The sequence below is a fragment of the Paramormyrops kingsleyae genome, chromosome 24 (assembly GCF_048594095.1).
Source record: "Paramormyrops kingsleyae isolate MSU_618 chromosome 24, PKINGS_0.4, whole genome shotgun sequence".
Lineage (NCBI taxonomy): Eukaryota > Metazoa > Chordata > Actinopteri > Osteoglossiformes > Mormyridae > Paramormyrops > Paramormyrops kingsleyae.
The window spans coordinates 13,763,551-13,775,452 of NC_132820.1; positions in this window are offsets into that span (position 1 = coordinate 13,763,551).

Here is an 11,902-nt window from a genome sequence, read left to right on the forward strand (position 1 = left end):
AGAGGAACAGGTATCGAGGAAAAGAAGGAAAGAAAACAACGGGCAAGCCCGTAACAAGCAGTATGCATAATGCTTCAGGACTCACAGTGAAATTCCCTATATTTGGATATATTATGTAACTCATGGTTTTGTAGGAATGTTGATATATTGTAGTACATATTCTGCAAAATATTTATAATTTTTCTTGCAAATATTATGTACAAACCTTGACAGATACGGTTGCTTTTATTCCTATTTAATACTATTAAGCACAAACACACATCACAAGGAAAATAAACTGTCATTAGCTGTTTCCAGTTGTTTTCATTAGTCCTATATTTTTAAGTCCCCGTCAAAATATGTTTCCCCAGTCCTGTCACTGAAGTCGCTACCTGTATTGACCCGTGTTCCTGTAGCTGTTTTCCCCAATAAATCCCTTGTTTCCCGATTCTCCGTCTTTCTGCTCCTGCTTCCCCGATCCGTGACGTGACAACAATCAACATGAACACAGCACAGTCCACAGAACCAATCTGTTGAGGAACATCCTGCAAAATACAATATAATACTAACAAAGACATTTTTTTATAATTCTAATACAAGTGTAATAACAGAAAATGCTGAAATCCACTTTACCAGGTTTTTCAAGTATTTTCCAGTGTCCTGGGCTTATTCGGTTTGTCAGTTTGCTGAAATAGAAATGTGGGATTGTCAGGGGCAACGTAACTATACAAGTTATGATTAAAAAACACCAAACAATACAACTTAAATATTATATCATTTTATTGTACAATAATAGCCTACTATACATGCGGTCTGTAACCCGCAAGTACGCATTCCCCGTACCCACGCGGCAATTCCTTGTTGTAGCAGAGCAAATGCGTATTTATTTTGTGTGCATTCGCGCTGTTAAGTACTTTGTACTTCTTTCGCGGCATGTAGGCTAGAATGCACAGTGATCGCTTGTCAAACGTGGTAAAGTTAGATTTTTTTTTCGATATTCGTTTGATATTCGGATTTGCCTCCCCTATATCTTTGAAACGACACCACCAAAAATCACAAAAGTCATACTTTCTGTTTCAGGAGAAAATACCGATTGTACTACAACATTGTATAGTGACTGATATGTGCATTAATTATTGTAGTGACGAGGCATTTTCTGCGAAACTAATAAGCCAGCATTGGAAGCGCAGCCTTTTGCTAGTGTCCGTCTACAAAGTGCAAAGTGCATTCTGGAGAACCAAGCATTGCTACTGGAGCATTTCTGCTAAGAAATTCTAGTACAAACATCTGTGAAATTGCAATAATTTCACATTCATACTAAACCAATTTGTTACACTTCAAAGGTTGTAGTGGTTGCCAGAGGTGCTCCCTGAATTACTACAGGTGGAATTTCTCAGAAATATCCAATTAGGAGTGTACAGTAATTCAATACGTTTTTTGAAAAATTACTGTGAAACACACAAACGAATATCTCCCACTTCAAAGGTTATAGTGGTTGCCAGAGGTAATGACTGACTTACTACAGGTGGAATTTCACAGAAATCTCTCATGTCAAGTGAACAGTAATTCAATACTGAAATGATCTTGCAAATTAGGCCATGAAGTGTATATGTGACCAGATAATGAACTCTGCAAATGAAGTAGGACGGGATAAAATATCTAACCAGTTGTCTTAACTGTAACAGAAAATGGAAAAAATTACTGACTTGGGGAGATTTCAAATGGTTGTTCAAGGTGAGAATAATGGGCCTAAAAGCAAAACAATAAGGGCGAAGACTGGTGGCAAATAAAATCAATGTCCAAAATGGATAAATTAGGGAAAAGTAGGTAGTGTGTCACAGAAATGACCTGGAGACAGAAATGTGGTTCAGAATCCCGGAGTGGTGAGGCGGAGTGTGTAGGGACCGGTTTGGGATTGGGCCTTAAACCTCGTTTTTCATGATATGGTTAGATTTTTTTTCCAGCGCTGCAAAACGTCGTCACGCGTCACCACATCACATGGTACAAAAACCTTGTAAGAGCAAGACGACTTAAGACAGATCGTACAGCACCTCTCAGCTGGCTGAACAAACTGGAACTGCCTCCGTGACGACACAACTTTATTATTATTATTGGCTGAAGAACGTGATGTTTGTATAACGTTTGTATCCCAGGAAGTTCCAATGCGTAATCTGCTATTTCTCCCGAATATCACGTAAAGCAGTGACAACTGGTTTTCAGTTAATTTACCTGGTAAAATAAAGTTTAAATAGATGACATAAATGCTCTAATAGTACACGTAAGTTAGTGGTTTATTTATTATTTGTTACTGTAATATTGCGCTGCTTTATTTGTTTAATCGTCCAGTCTGTGAAGAGATTATTTTAGGATGGCACATGCCCCTGAGGCTATCCCATTGGTGCGCCCCTCCACAATACCTCTGTGCCCCCCAGTTTGGGAACCACTGCTCTAGTCAATGAGGTGATATACTGGCTCAGACAGTCCAGGAGGACCCCACAACTCGAGCCCTTGCTATACAGTCGAGGGATAACCTGGAAGAGATCTCCTCATCCGAAGACCCGCACTGTGTGGAGGAGGTGCGAGAAAGCCTTCTGCAGCTGAGGAGTGGAGTAGCAGAGATGATGATCAGGCAGGTATCCCTGGACTATGGACTGGCTTGTTCTCTGTTAGAACTGCCTGAACCATCCCTGGCTCTGACTGAAGCTGCAGGTAAAAAGGAGTGGAAGAATCGCGGAGAAGCAGATTCCTCAGGAATCCTGTTAAAACCCCACGAGAACCCCGCTTGCTTCCCAGTGGTTAAGCATGAGGCGTATCACACAGTACTCGAGCTGGCGGTGTTTGTCACACCCGGGTTGTCAGCCACTCGTCCGTATCTGTCCCAGTTCCTGCACGTGTCCCAGCTTCAGGTTCCATTCTGGCTCCAGTTCCCGTATCCACTACAGTCCCCGTCCTGGGTCCAGTTCCTGTGTCTGCGTCAGTTTCTGTCCCGGCTCCAGACCCTGTGTCCTGGCTCCAGTTCTTGTCCCAACTCCAGACCCCATGACCAGTCCGTTTTGGAAGATCCCGGCCAGGACCCTGTCTCTCTGTCTCTTGCAGTGGGAGAGGCCACTTACACCAAGGTCATATCCCACCCACCCTGCCCCCGGGTTTTCCTTCAGTCCCCTTTGCTTCTGCCCAGCAGTCGCTGACGGTTCCTCCACCTCCTGCTTGGCTGTCGCCTGCAGTCCCCCATGTTCCCTCCTCGTCCACTTGGTTTTCCCGAAGTTAACAACAGGTGCACTAGAGGGGCAACAATGAGATGACCCCCAAAACAGGAGTCGTTTAACAGGTGGAGGCCACTGACATTTTTCCCTCCTCATCTTTTCTGACAGTTTTTGTCACTAATTTTGCATTTGGCTACGGTCAGTGTCACTACTGGTAGCATGAAGAGATATCTGGACCCTACAGAGGTTGCACAGGCAGTCCAGCTCCTCCATGATGGTGCATGAATATGTGTCATTGCCAGAAGGTTTGCCTTGTCTCCCAGCACAGTTTCAAGGGCATGGAGGAGATTCCAGGAGACAGGCAGTTACTCTAGGAGAGCTATACAGGGCCATAGAAGGTCCTTAACCCATCAGCAGGCCCGGTATCTGTTCCTTTGTGCAAGGAGGAACAGGATGAGCACTGCCAGAGCCCTACAAAATGACCTCCAGAAGGCCACTGGTATGAATGTCTCTGACCAAACAATCAGAAACAGACTTTATGAGGGTGGCCTGAGGGCCTGACATCCTCTAGTGGGCCCTGTGCTCACTGCCTGGCACCGTGGAGCTCGATTGGCATTTGCCATAGAATACCAGAATTGGCAGGTCCACCACTAGCGCCCTGTGCTTTTCATAGATGGGAGCAGGTTCACCCTGAGCACATGTGACAGACATGAAAGGGTCTGGAGAATCCGTGGAGAACGTTATGCTACTTGTAACATTGTTCAGCATGACCGGTTTGATGGTGGGTCAGTTATTTTTAAAATAATCTGTCATTGAATAAATTGTAGAGCATCGGTCAAGATGGTGGTCGTAAGGTGTTGGGTGATAAGAGCCACACACTGTTGCTAAACAGGTCGGCAAGAGGTAAATTGTTCTGAGCAAGAAAAGCTGCTATTTCAGCTCGTAGTTCATAAAAACGGGACAGTACCTTTCCCCTCAAAAGCCAGCGAACCTCGGGATGACACAACACCTGCACATGCTCACTACCAAGATCTTGGCACAGTTTCTGAAAACACCAGTGGCCTGTACTACGAAGCGGGGTTACTGGCTTATTGGGGTAACTTGTCGGATTTAAGGTACCACAGTTTAAATGGACTTCACATTCGTTCACTTACATTTTGCCCAGACTACCTTAAATCCGACAATTTACCCCCATAAGCCAGTAACCTGGCCCGCCTCGTAGCACAGGCCACCGGGGTTCTTTTCACCATACTCAATTAGCATATGTAAACAAAGTTTGTGGGTCTTCTTCTATGGTGTGAAACGGCGGTTGTAAACTCGCATTACAGGGCATTATCACCACCTACTGTTAAGGAGTGTGAACAGACGACACTGTTAATTTTTTCCTCATTTCCACATTTTTTTCCCCAGACAAAGGCCCGCGACCCACTGAAAACGGGTCCACAACCCACTTTTGGGTCGTGACCCACCAGTTGAGAATCACTGGCCTAGACGATCAAGAATGCTGCCAAATAATATAGCTAACTATACCGGCAGACCTAGTGGAGTCACTCCCAGAGAGTCTCAGAATGGCTGTTGATGGTGAATGGGCAACTGATCAGCAGAGAGAGACAGCACTGCTGAACCTGACTGGCAATCCACAGCCTAATTGGGGGCGGATCCAGGACACTAAGCCAGAGAAGGGTGAAAACCCTTTGGCAGGGGTGGCCGATCTTATCCGCAAAGGGCCGGTGTGTATGCGGGTTTTCGCTGCAACTCCCTAATTAGATTACTAATTAGAGGACTGATTGGCTGAAGAGTCCTCACACCTGGATTTGAACAGCTGACCTACAGATTATCCCAAACACCTGTATACACACCGGCCCTTTGCGGGTAACATTGGCCACCCCTGCCCTATGGCCTATATGAATCATCTGTTTAATTGGTATGCTAGAAATTCTGGAATTCCACAACCACAGAGGAATGATCCTGCATTCCTGGCATTAGTAATGCAGCAGTATTTTTCAATAATAAATGATGCCACAAAGCTAGAGTTGAATCAGAAACAGAAGGAAGGTAACTTGACCTTTGCAGATATTGGAAGTCAGCTTAGTAGCTGCTATGAGACAACGCATAGCAGTCCAAGCCATAAGAGAAAGGTATCAGCAGTAGTCACCAATGAGGGTAGGCGTAAGACCACTAGTAAGGATGCTTGTCTCAACTGTGGTAAGGTGGGACATTTCAAGAGAGATTGTTGGTCAAAGGGTGGAGGCTCAGCAGGATATAGGCCTAAACCTAGAGTGCAGGGAGCAGAGGGATCCAGGGATAAGCCGGAATCAACCCCATCAGCTCCAACTATGACATACGAGGATATGAATAGACTGCTAAATGAAATCAAACAACTGATGGCTCAGGGTGATGCTCAGACTGACTCAGGTGTCAAGTCCAAGGAGAATGTGTATTTGAAACAATAGCCTGGCCTCTATTAGAAAGGTGGGTGTTTTGAAATCTGATAGATTTGGCAGACCTAGTGTTGAAGTTGCAGTTAGAGGCCACTGTGACAAATGGTTAGTAGACACAGGAGCTGCAATCACCCTCTCTCATTTGGATTTTCCCACCACTGGTAAAACAACATTAGTTAATTGGGGTTGGTAGTGGAGTGATAACGGCAAAACAGTCTGTTCCCATACAAGCACAGATTGGTAGTGATTCAATTGTAATGAAAGTTTGGATGTCAAAGACACATGAGGACTCCATTCTTGGGGCAGATGTGATGAAAGACAACAATTACATTGTTGATCTGGCAAACCAAACACTTTGGAAAGGTGGGGGAGATACAGATTATGTTGTCATCCCAGACAGGCATGCAGTAGCTATGTGGAAGTAAAATTGGACATTAGTAGGCCCGGGAGGGGAGGCATATTGGGTCTGTTATGTCTTAGGCCTTAGGCCAGAAGAGATTGTTTTGAATACTGTGTGACCTCCCTTTGTGATAGCTGCCTGCAGTTGGCTCCGCAGAAGCTCGGACCTTGGAGGGGCAGACAGTGGCGCAAAGGGGGGGAGAAACCACTTGCAGGAAGAGACTCGAAGCCACCCCAACTGGTGCACAAAGAGTTATAAAGCTTAATAGAATAGTAGTAGTAGTAGATATATAATATGTTATATGCAATTGATCGCATCATGTTAATCATACTTATGTTAATCATACCAATCATATGTTAACCATGTATTTTCAGTGATTCAGGGATAATACGTCAATGTGTTAATCATTAATCAATGGAACACCCAAACATTAACAGTGATTCAATGTCATATAATTAATATCTATATACATATCTCATGTAGAGTCTAGAAGCCGAGGCTGTCTCCAGTAAGTTCCGTACAATGGGTGGATTTTACCTTGCTACCAAAGTGAACCAATGGAGCGGGAGAATTGTGTTTGTTATACGTTTCAGCTTAGTTTGTTGATGTTTCATGACCAATCAGGCCTTAGAAGGCCTGGTAGTTATGTTTTATCTACTGGTTGCTCTGTGTGCCGGGTGTGACTTGGTACCAAGTGCCAGAGTGTGATGGGAGCGCTTTGCTGAACTTGCTGGAATAAAAGAGATTTTCTTTACTCACCAAACTAAGAGGTCCAGACTTTTATTCTAAGTCCTTGATTTATAATTTTTCTACCACAGTTTGGCGCCCAACGTGGGGCAGCTGAGTTCTTTGTTTGTTCCAGATGATGGGATCCTGCGATAGAAGTAGGTAAGGCGTAGAGCCTGATGGGACCAGATCCAGATGAGATTGAGGATTGGCCCAGTCCCTCGTCGAGGAACAACGGAGACCACGCTGTCCCAGACCTGAACATTCCTGAGACTGATTTGGCCGGACCTGTTTTGGTGAGATAAAGGCTTCTCTGTTTAGTCATTCTTGCTGCTGCTTTGCTTGTTGCTGAAGGTTATGTGTTTGGTAGTGTTTGAGTGTGTTATGTGAAAGTCCGCCGTGACTGAGGGGATCCAAGCACGGGGAAGCGCTGACCACGGTTAGGAAGGCCGGTGGGAGAGCGCTCATCCACCTGTAGTAGGGAAAGGGTGCTGTCCAAGTGGAGACCTGAGTGACCTATTACGTGGAAGAGGTGGATGCACGAGACCTTTGGGAAAGTCCGTGATTTTGGTGGCGCCACTGTATATTTGTGTGACGGGGCACAAGGAAGGCGGCAGGGAAGCCGTCACCCGCAGGGGGTCCAGACACGACGGTGATAAGGCTTGGTGAAGCAGGGGCTGAGGGCAGGGTGGTGTGTGCTCTGCGTGGTGCGGCATTGTGTGGTGAAGGCTGGACAGTGAATGTATTGCATGCGGTAGCACAGCACTGCGTAACAGGCCAAGGACGGGTAAGATTCCTGTGTGAGGACAGGAACAACCTAAGACAGGCGCTGTCGTAGACCCCTGGCACTGGGCTGAGGCACTGTTCGGGGTTTGGCCCACTCTCGGTCCCACGGGAGTATAAAGGTGTATGTTGATAGGGTGTGTGGGTATTGGAGAATGCGTACAAGGTAAAGGGTGTGGGGTCTCCCAGGTGCAGTATCCTCAGTGGGATAAACAATACATGGTTGATTTTGCTCCACACTGTTGCATGCAGGTGCTAACATTAAAGGGAATAGTGGAATAGCCCTGTGGACTAATATAGCAAATAGTGTCTGGGGAATCATGTGTTGGACCTGAGATATACTGGGATAGGCTTGTTAATTTGCTTTTAGGACACTAAATGTTTGGAATAACACTTAGTTCTTTTTGATTCTTTCGTCACCCAGTAACAAGGTGTCTTGTTTAGTTTAGTGACCACCCAGCAGCTGCATGCTTTGTACAGACAGCAACTGCCTTGAGAAGGGGAGTTTGTAGGATATCAGGGTCAGAACAGATATTTCATAGGTCTTATGTTCAACGCCATTTGTTAGAGGGTAGATATGGGGAGTGCGTCAAGTAAACATTCACACCCTCCAGAAAGGGACTCAGAGATCAAGGGAGAGATAATGAGGAAATGTAATAAAAGGGTTAAGGGGAAACAGTCTCCAAGGCAGATAATGGAACGGGTTACTGGCCTGAGACTAAAAAAGGCTTGTAGAAATTGGAATCGTCAGACTGGGGGTAGATGGCCAAAGGAGGGCACTCTAAACATACTGGAGCTAGAATGTTGTGAAACAATGTTAGAAAGCAGGGAAAATGGGTATTGGGGTAAGGGAATGTGCAGGCCAGAATATTACTATCAGTGGTAGTCTGTGGCCTTGAAGAGAGCTAGGAAACCTAGGGAACAGCTAAGTGATAAGGAAAGCCGTGTAATGGTTAGCAGGGAGGAAAGGGGGGCCGATCCGACTGCTGCTGTTTCTCCGCCTGAAGCTGGTGATGAGAAGAGGAAAAAGCCTAATTCAGATATCTGGTCCTGCCTGAGGTGTTCCCTCCTCCACAGCCATCACCTTCACCTCGTCCTCCTGCCTATGCTCCTCCTCCTTTTTTGGAGAGCTGAGCCTTCTGCCCCTGATGCTGAAGAAGGGGGGGCAGTGGGACTGATGCCACAGCATTCTGTGAAACAGGAAGACTTTCTCTAAGCCGAGAATGAAGGTGGAAATGGGGGAAGACGGTTTCACAGTGACCTCAGAGGCTTTGGGACTGTTTTGCTTATCTGAGAAGGATATCTTTGCCACTTGGTGGCTAGTGGATGACACAATCCTGAGAGACTGTATCCCTGAAGGACAAGATCAGCCTGACAGATTGCATTGCACTGCTCAGTTTTCTAGACAAGGAGGATTTTGAGACTGTTGTGCTTGATTACCTCTATGTGGCAGAAGACAGGTCTGCGGCATCTGTCCGTTTGTCAGCTGGCCAGGAACAGTGGTACGTGGGAGGTTCGGTCCCCCATGTATCATATGGGAAAAAGGGGTCGCTAGAATGGAAGGATTTAGGACCCTGGGTCGCTGAGTGTGAGAAAAGGACTGAGTGGGTACGTGTGGAGGAAGGTAGGTGGATGAGTAGAGATGGTCAGGTGCAAAGGTATAAAATAGACCAGTGCGTGGAGGTACAGAGAAAGGGGGATGTAGAAGAAGATAAGGAGAAAGGTGTTGATCCTCTGCCATACTGGTTAGGGGATGTACCAGATTGCTTGTGGGCAAAAGGGAAAAATTTTGGTCGAGTGGTGTCAGTTGAGCCTTTGGTGGTCCACCCCAAGTCTGACTTTCGGCCTCACAAGGCCCAGTATCCCTTATCTAGAGATGCAGAGGAGGGAGTGAGAGAAGTACATGCAGATCTGGTGAAAAGGGGGGCTATTAAGGAAATAGCCTATTCTCCAGTTAATTCTCCTATCTTACCTGTGAAAAAGGCAAATGGTACTTGGAGATTTGTACAGGATTTGAGGGGTGTCAATGCAGCCATACACCCCAGAGCTCCTATCGTACCTAATCCAATCACGATTCTGGCTTCCATACCAGCGGAGGCTAAATGGTTCTCTGTCATTGACTTGGCTAATGCTTTCTTCTCTATCCCAGTAGTAGGTGGACTTGGACAGTGATGCCCCAGGGCTACACAGAGTCACCTAGCGTGTATGGACAGGAGCTGGCAAAAAATTCGGAGGGATTTACTGCGCCTGGGGGTAGCACACTGGTACAGTATGTGGATGATTTGTTGCTTTGCTCTCACACTCGTGAGTCCTGTAAACAGGACACCATAGCTATGTTAGACTTCCTGGCAATAAAAATTGGGCACAAAGCCTCCAAAGAAAAGCTGCAGCTGGTGTCTCAAAGGGTTAAATACCTTGGACATGTGTTGACAAGTGAGGGAAGGTCATTAGGACCAGACCGAGTGGCATCCATACAGGAGATGCCCAAACCAAAGACTAAACAGCAATTGCTTTCAGTCCTAGGCATGATTGGCTATTGCAGGCCTTGGATTCAGGACTATGCACAGAGGTCACAGCCCTTGGTTGATTTGACAATTGGGCTAGGACTGACAGACAGACTGACGTGGACGCCCGAAGCTGAAGACGCCCTGATTGACTTAAAGCAGGCGTTAATGTCAGCCCCAGCTTTGGGGGTGCATGACTATCAAAAGCCATTTGTGCAATATGTGGACGAGAAAAAGGGGTTCATGACTTCAGTCCTGACTCAGTATCACGGGGGGAGGTGCAAACCGGTTGCATACTACTCAAAGCGTTTGGACTCGGTGGCTCGAGCATTACCACCTTGCCTTCGAGCGGTGGCCGCAACAGCTGAGGCAGTGATGGCGAGTGCAGATCTAGTGCAGCTGCATCCACTGACACTTCGAGTTCCCCATGCGGTGCACGCGATCCTGACACAGGCCAGGACATCTCATTTGACGCCTGCGCGATCAGTGCATTATCAGAATGTTTTGCTAGCACTGACAAATGTGACTGTGGAAAGGTGCTCTGCTTTGAATCCAGCGACCCTCCTTCCCCCGGGGGTGGACGGGGAACCGCACGATTGTTTGCAGGTCATCGACTGTGTGTGCAGACCTAGGCCAGATCTGACTGACATCCCACTGGAAGGACAGAACCTGTTTGTTGATGGGAGTTCTTTGCGGCTGGAGGATGGATCGCCAGCGACCTCCTATGCTGTGGTGCGAGATGGATCACTTGTGGACGGGGGGCAGCTGCCTATAGACATTGGTCCGCACAGGCGGCTGAGCTGTTTGCACTGCAACAGGCCTGCAAACTGGCTGAAGGACAGAAAGTCACTATCTACACAGACTCAAGATACGCCTTCGGGGTGTGTCACGATCATGGTGCATTGTGGAAGCAGAGAGGTTTTCGCACCAGCACTGGAAAACCCATTCAGCATCATCAATTAGTGGAGCAATTGTTGGACGCTCTCATGCTGCCCGACCAGGTGGCAATAGTGAAGTGCCAGGCCCACACAAAACGGACTGATGAAATCAGTCAGGGGAATGATCTCGCAGACCAGTGGGCTAAAAGTTTAGCTAAAGGCTCCACTGGGTTTGGGAATAAGGTTTTGCTAGCAAAGGATGTTGATAAACTATGCGTTGATAATGACCTTGTTTTGATTCAAACAGGTGCTACAGAGGGTGAGCTCCGTGGATGGAAACGGAGCGGTGCACGGTGTGATGGGAAAGGCGTGTGGCGACATTCTGGGACTAACCGACCTTATCTTCCTAGATCTGCATATCCAGGAATGGCCAAAGCCGTTCATGGCCTGGATCATGTGTCTTGTGACAGGATGGTGGCAGCTGTGACTCGGGTGTGGCATGCCCCTGGGTTTGCCGCAGCTGCTGCCCAATTCTGCGGGAGGTGTATGGTGTGCATGAAATTCAATGTGGGGAAGGGCATTCCAACCGACCCGGCAGTGACCCCGAGTCCCCAAAGTCCGTTTGATCACCTGCAGATGGATTTCATTGAGCTAACGCCGTGCAGGGGATGCAAGTATTGTTTGGTGATTGTAGATCTGTTTTCCAGGTGGGTGGAGGCATTCCCTTGCCGTCGCCCTGATGCTCTGAGTGTGGCTAAATGTCTGCTAAAAGAGGTGATTCCGCGGTGGGGCATCCCATCTAAAATCACCACAGACAATGGTCCTGCGTTTGTTGCAGAGACCCTGGCTGAATTGTCCCATTGGATGCAAGTCGATTTGAAACATTGTTGCGCCTATCACCTCCCGAGTGGGGGGATGGTGGAGAGGGCGAATCAAACTCTGAAACTGAAATTGGCAAAAATTTCAGAGACGACTGGCCTGCCCTGGG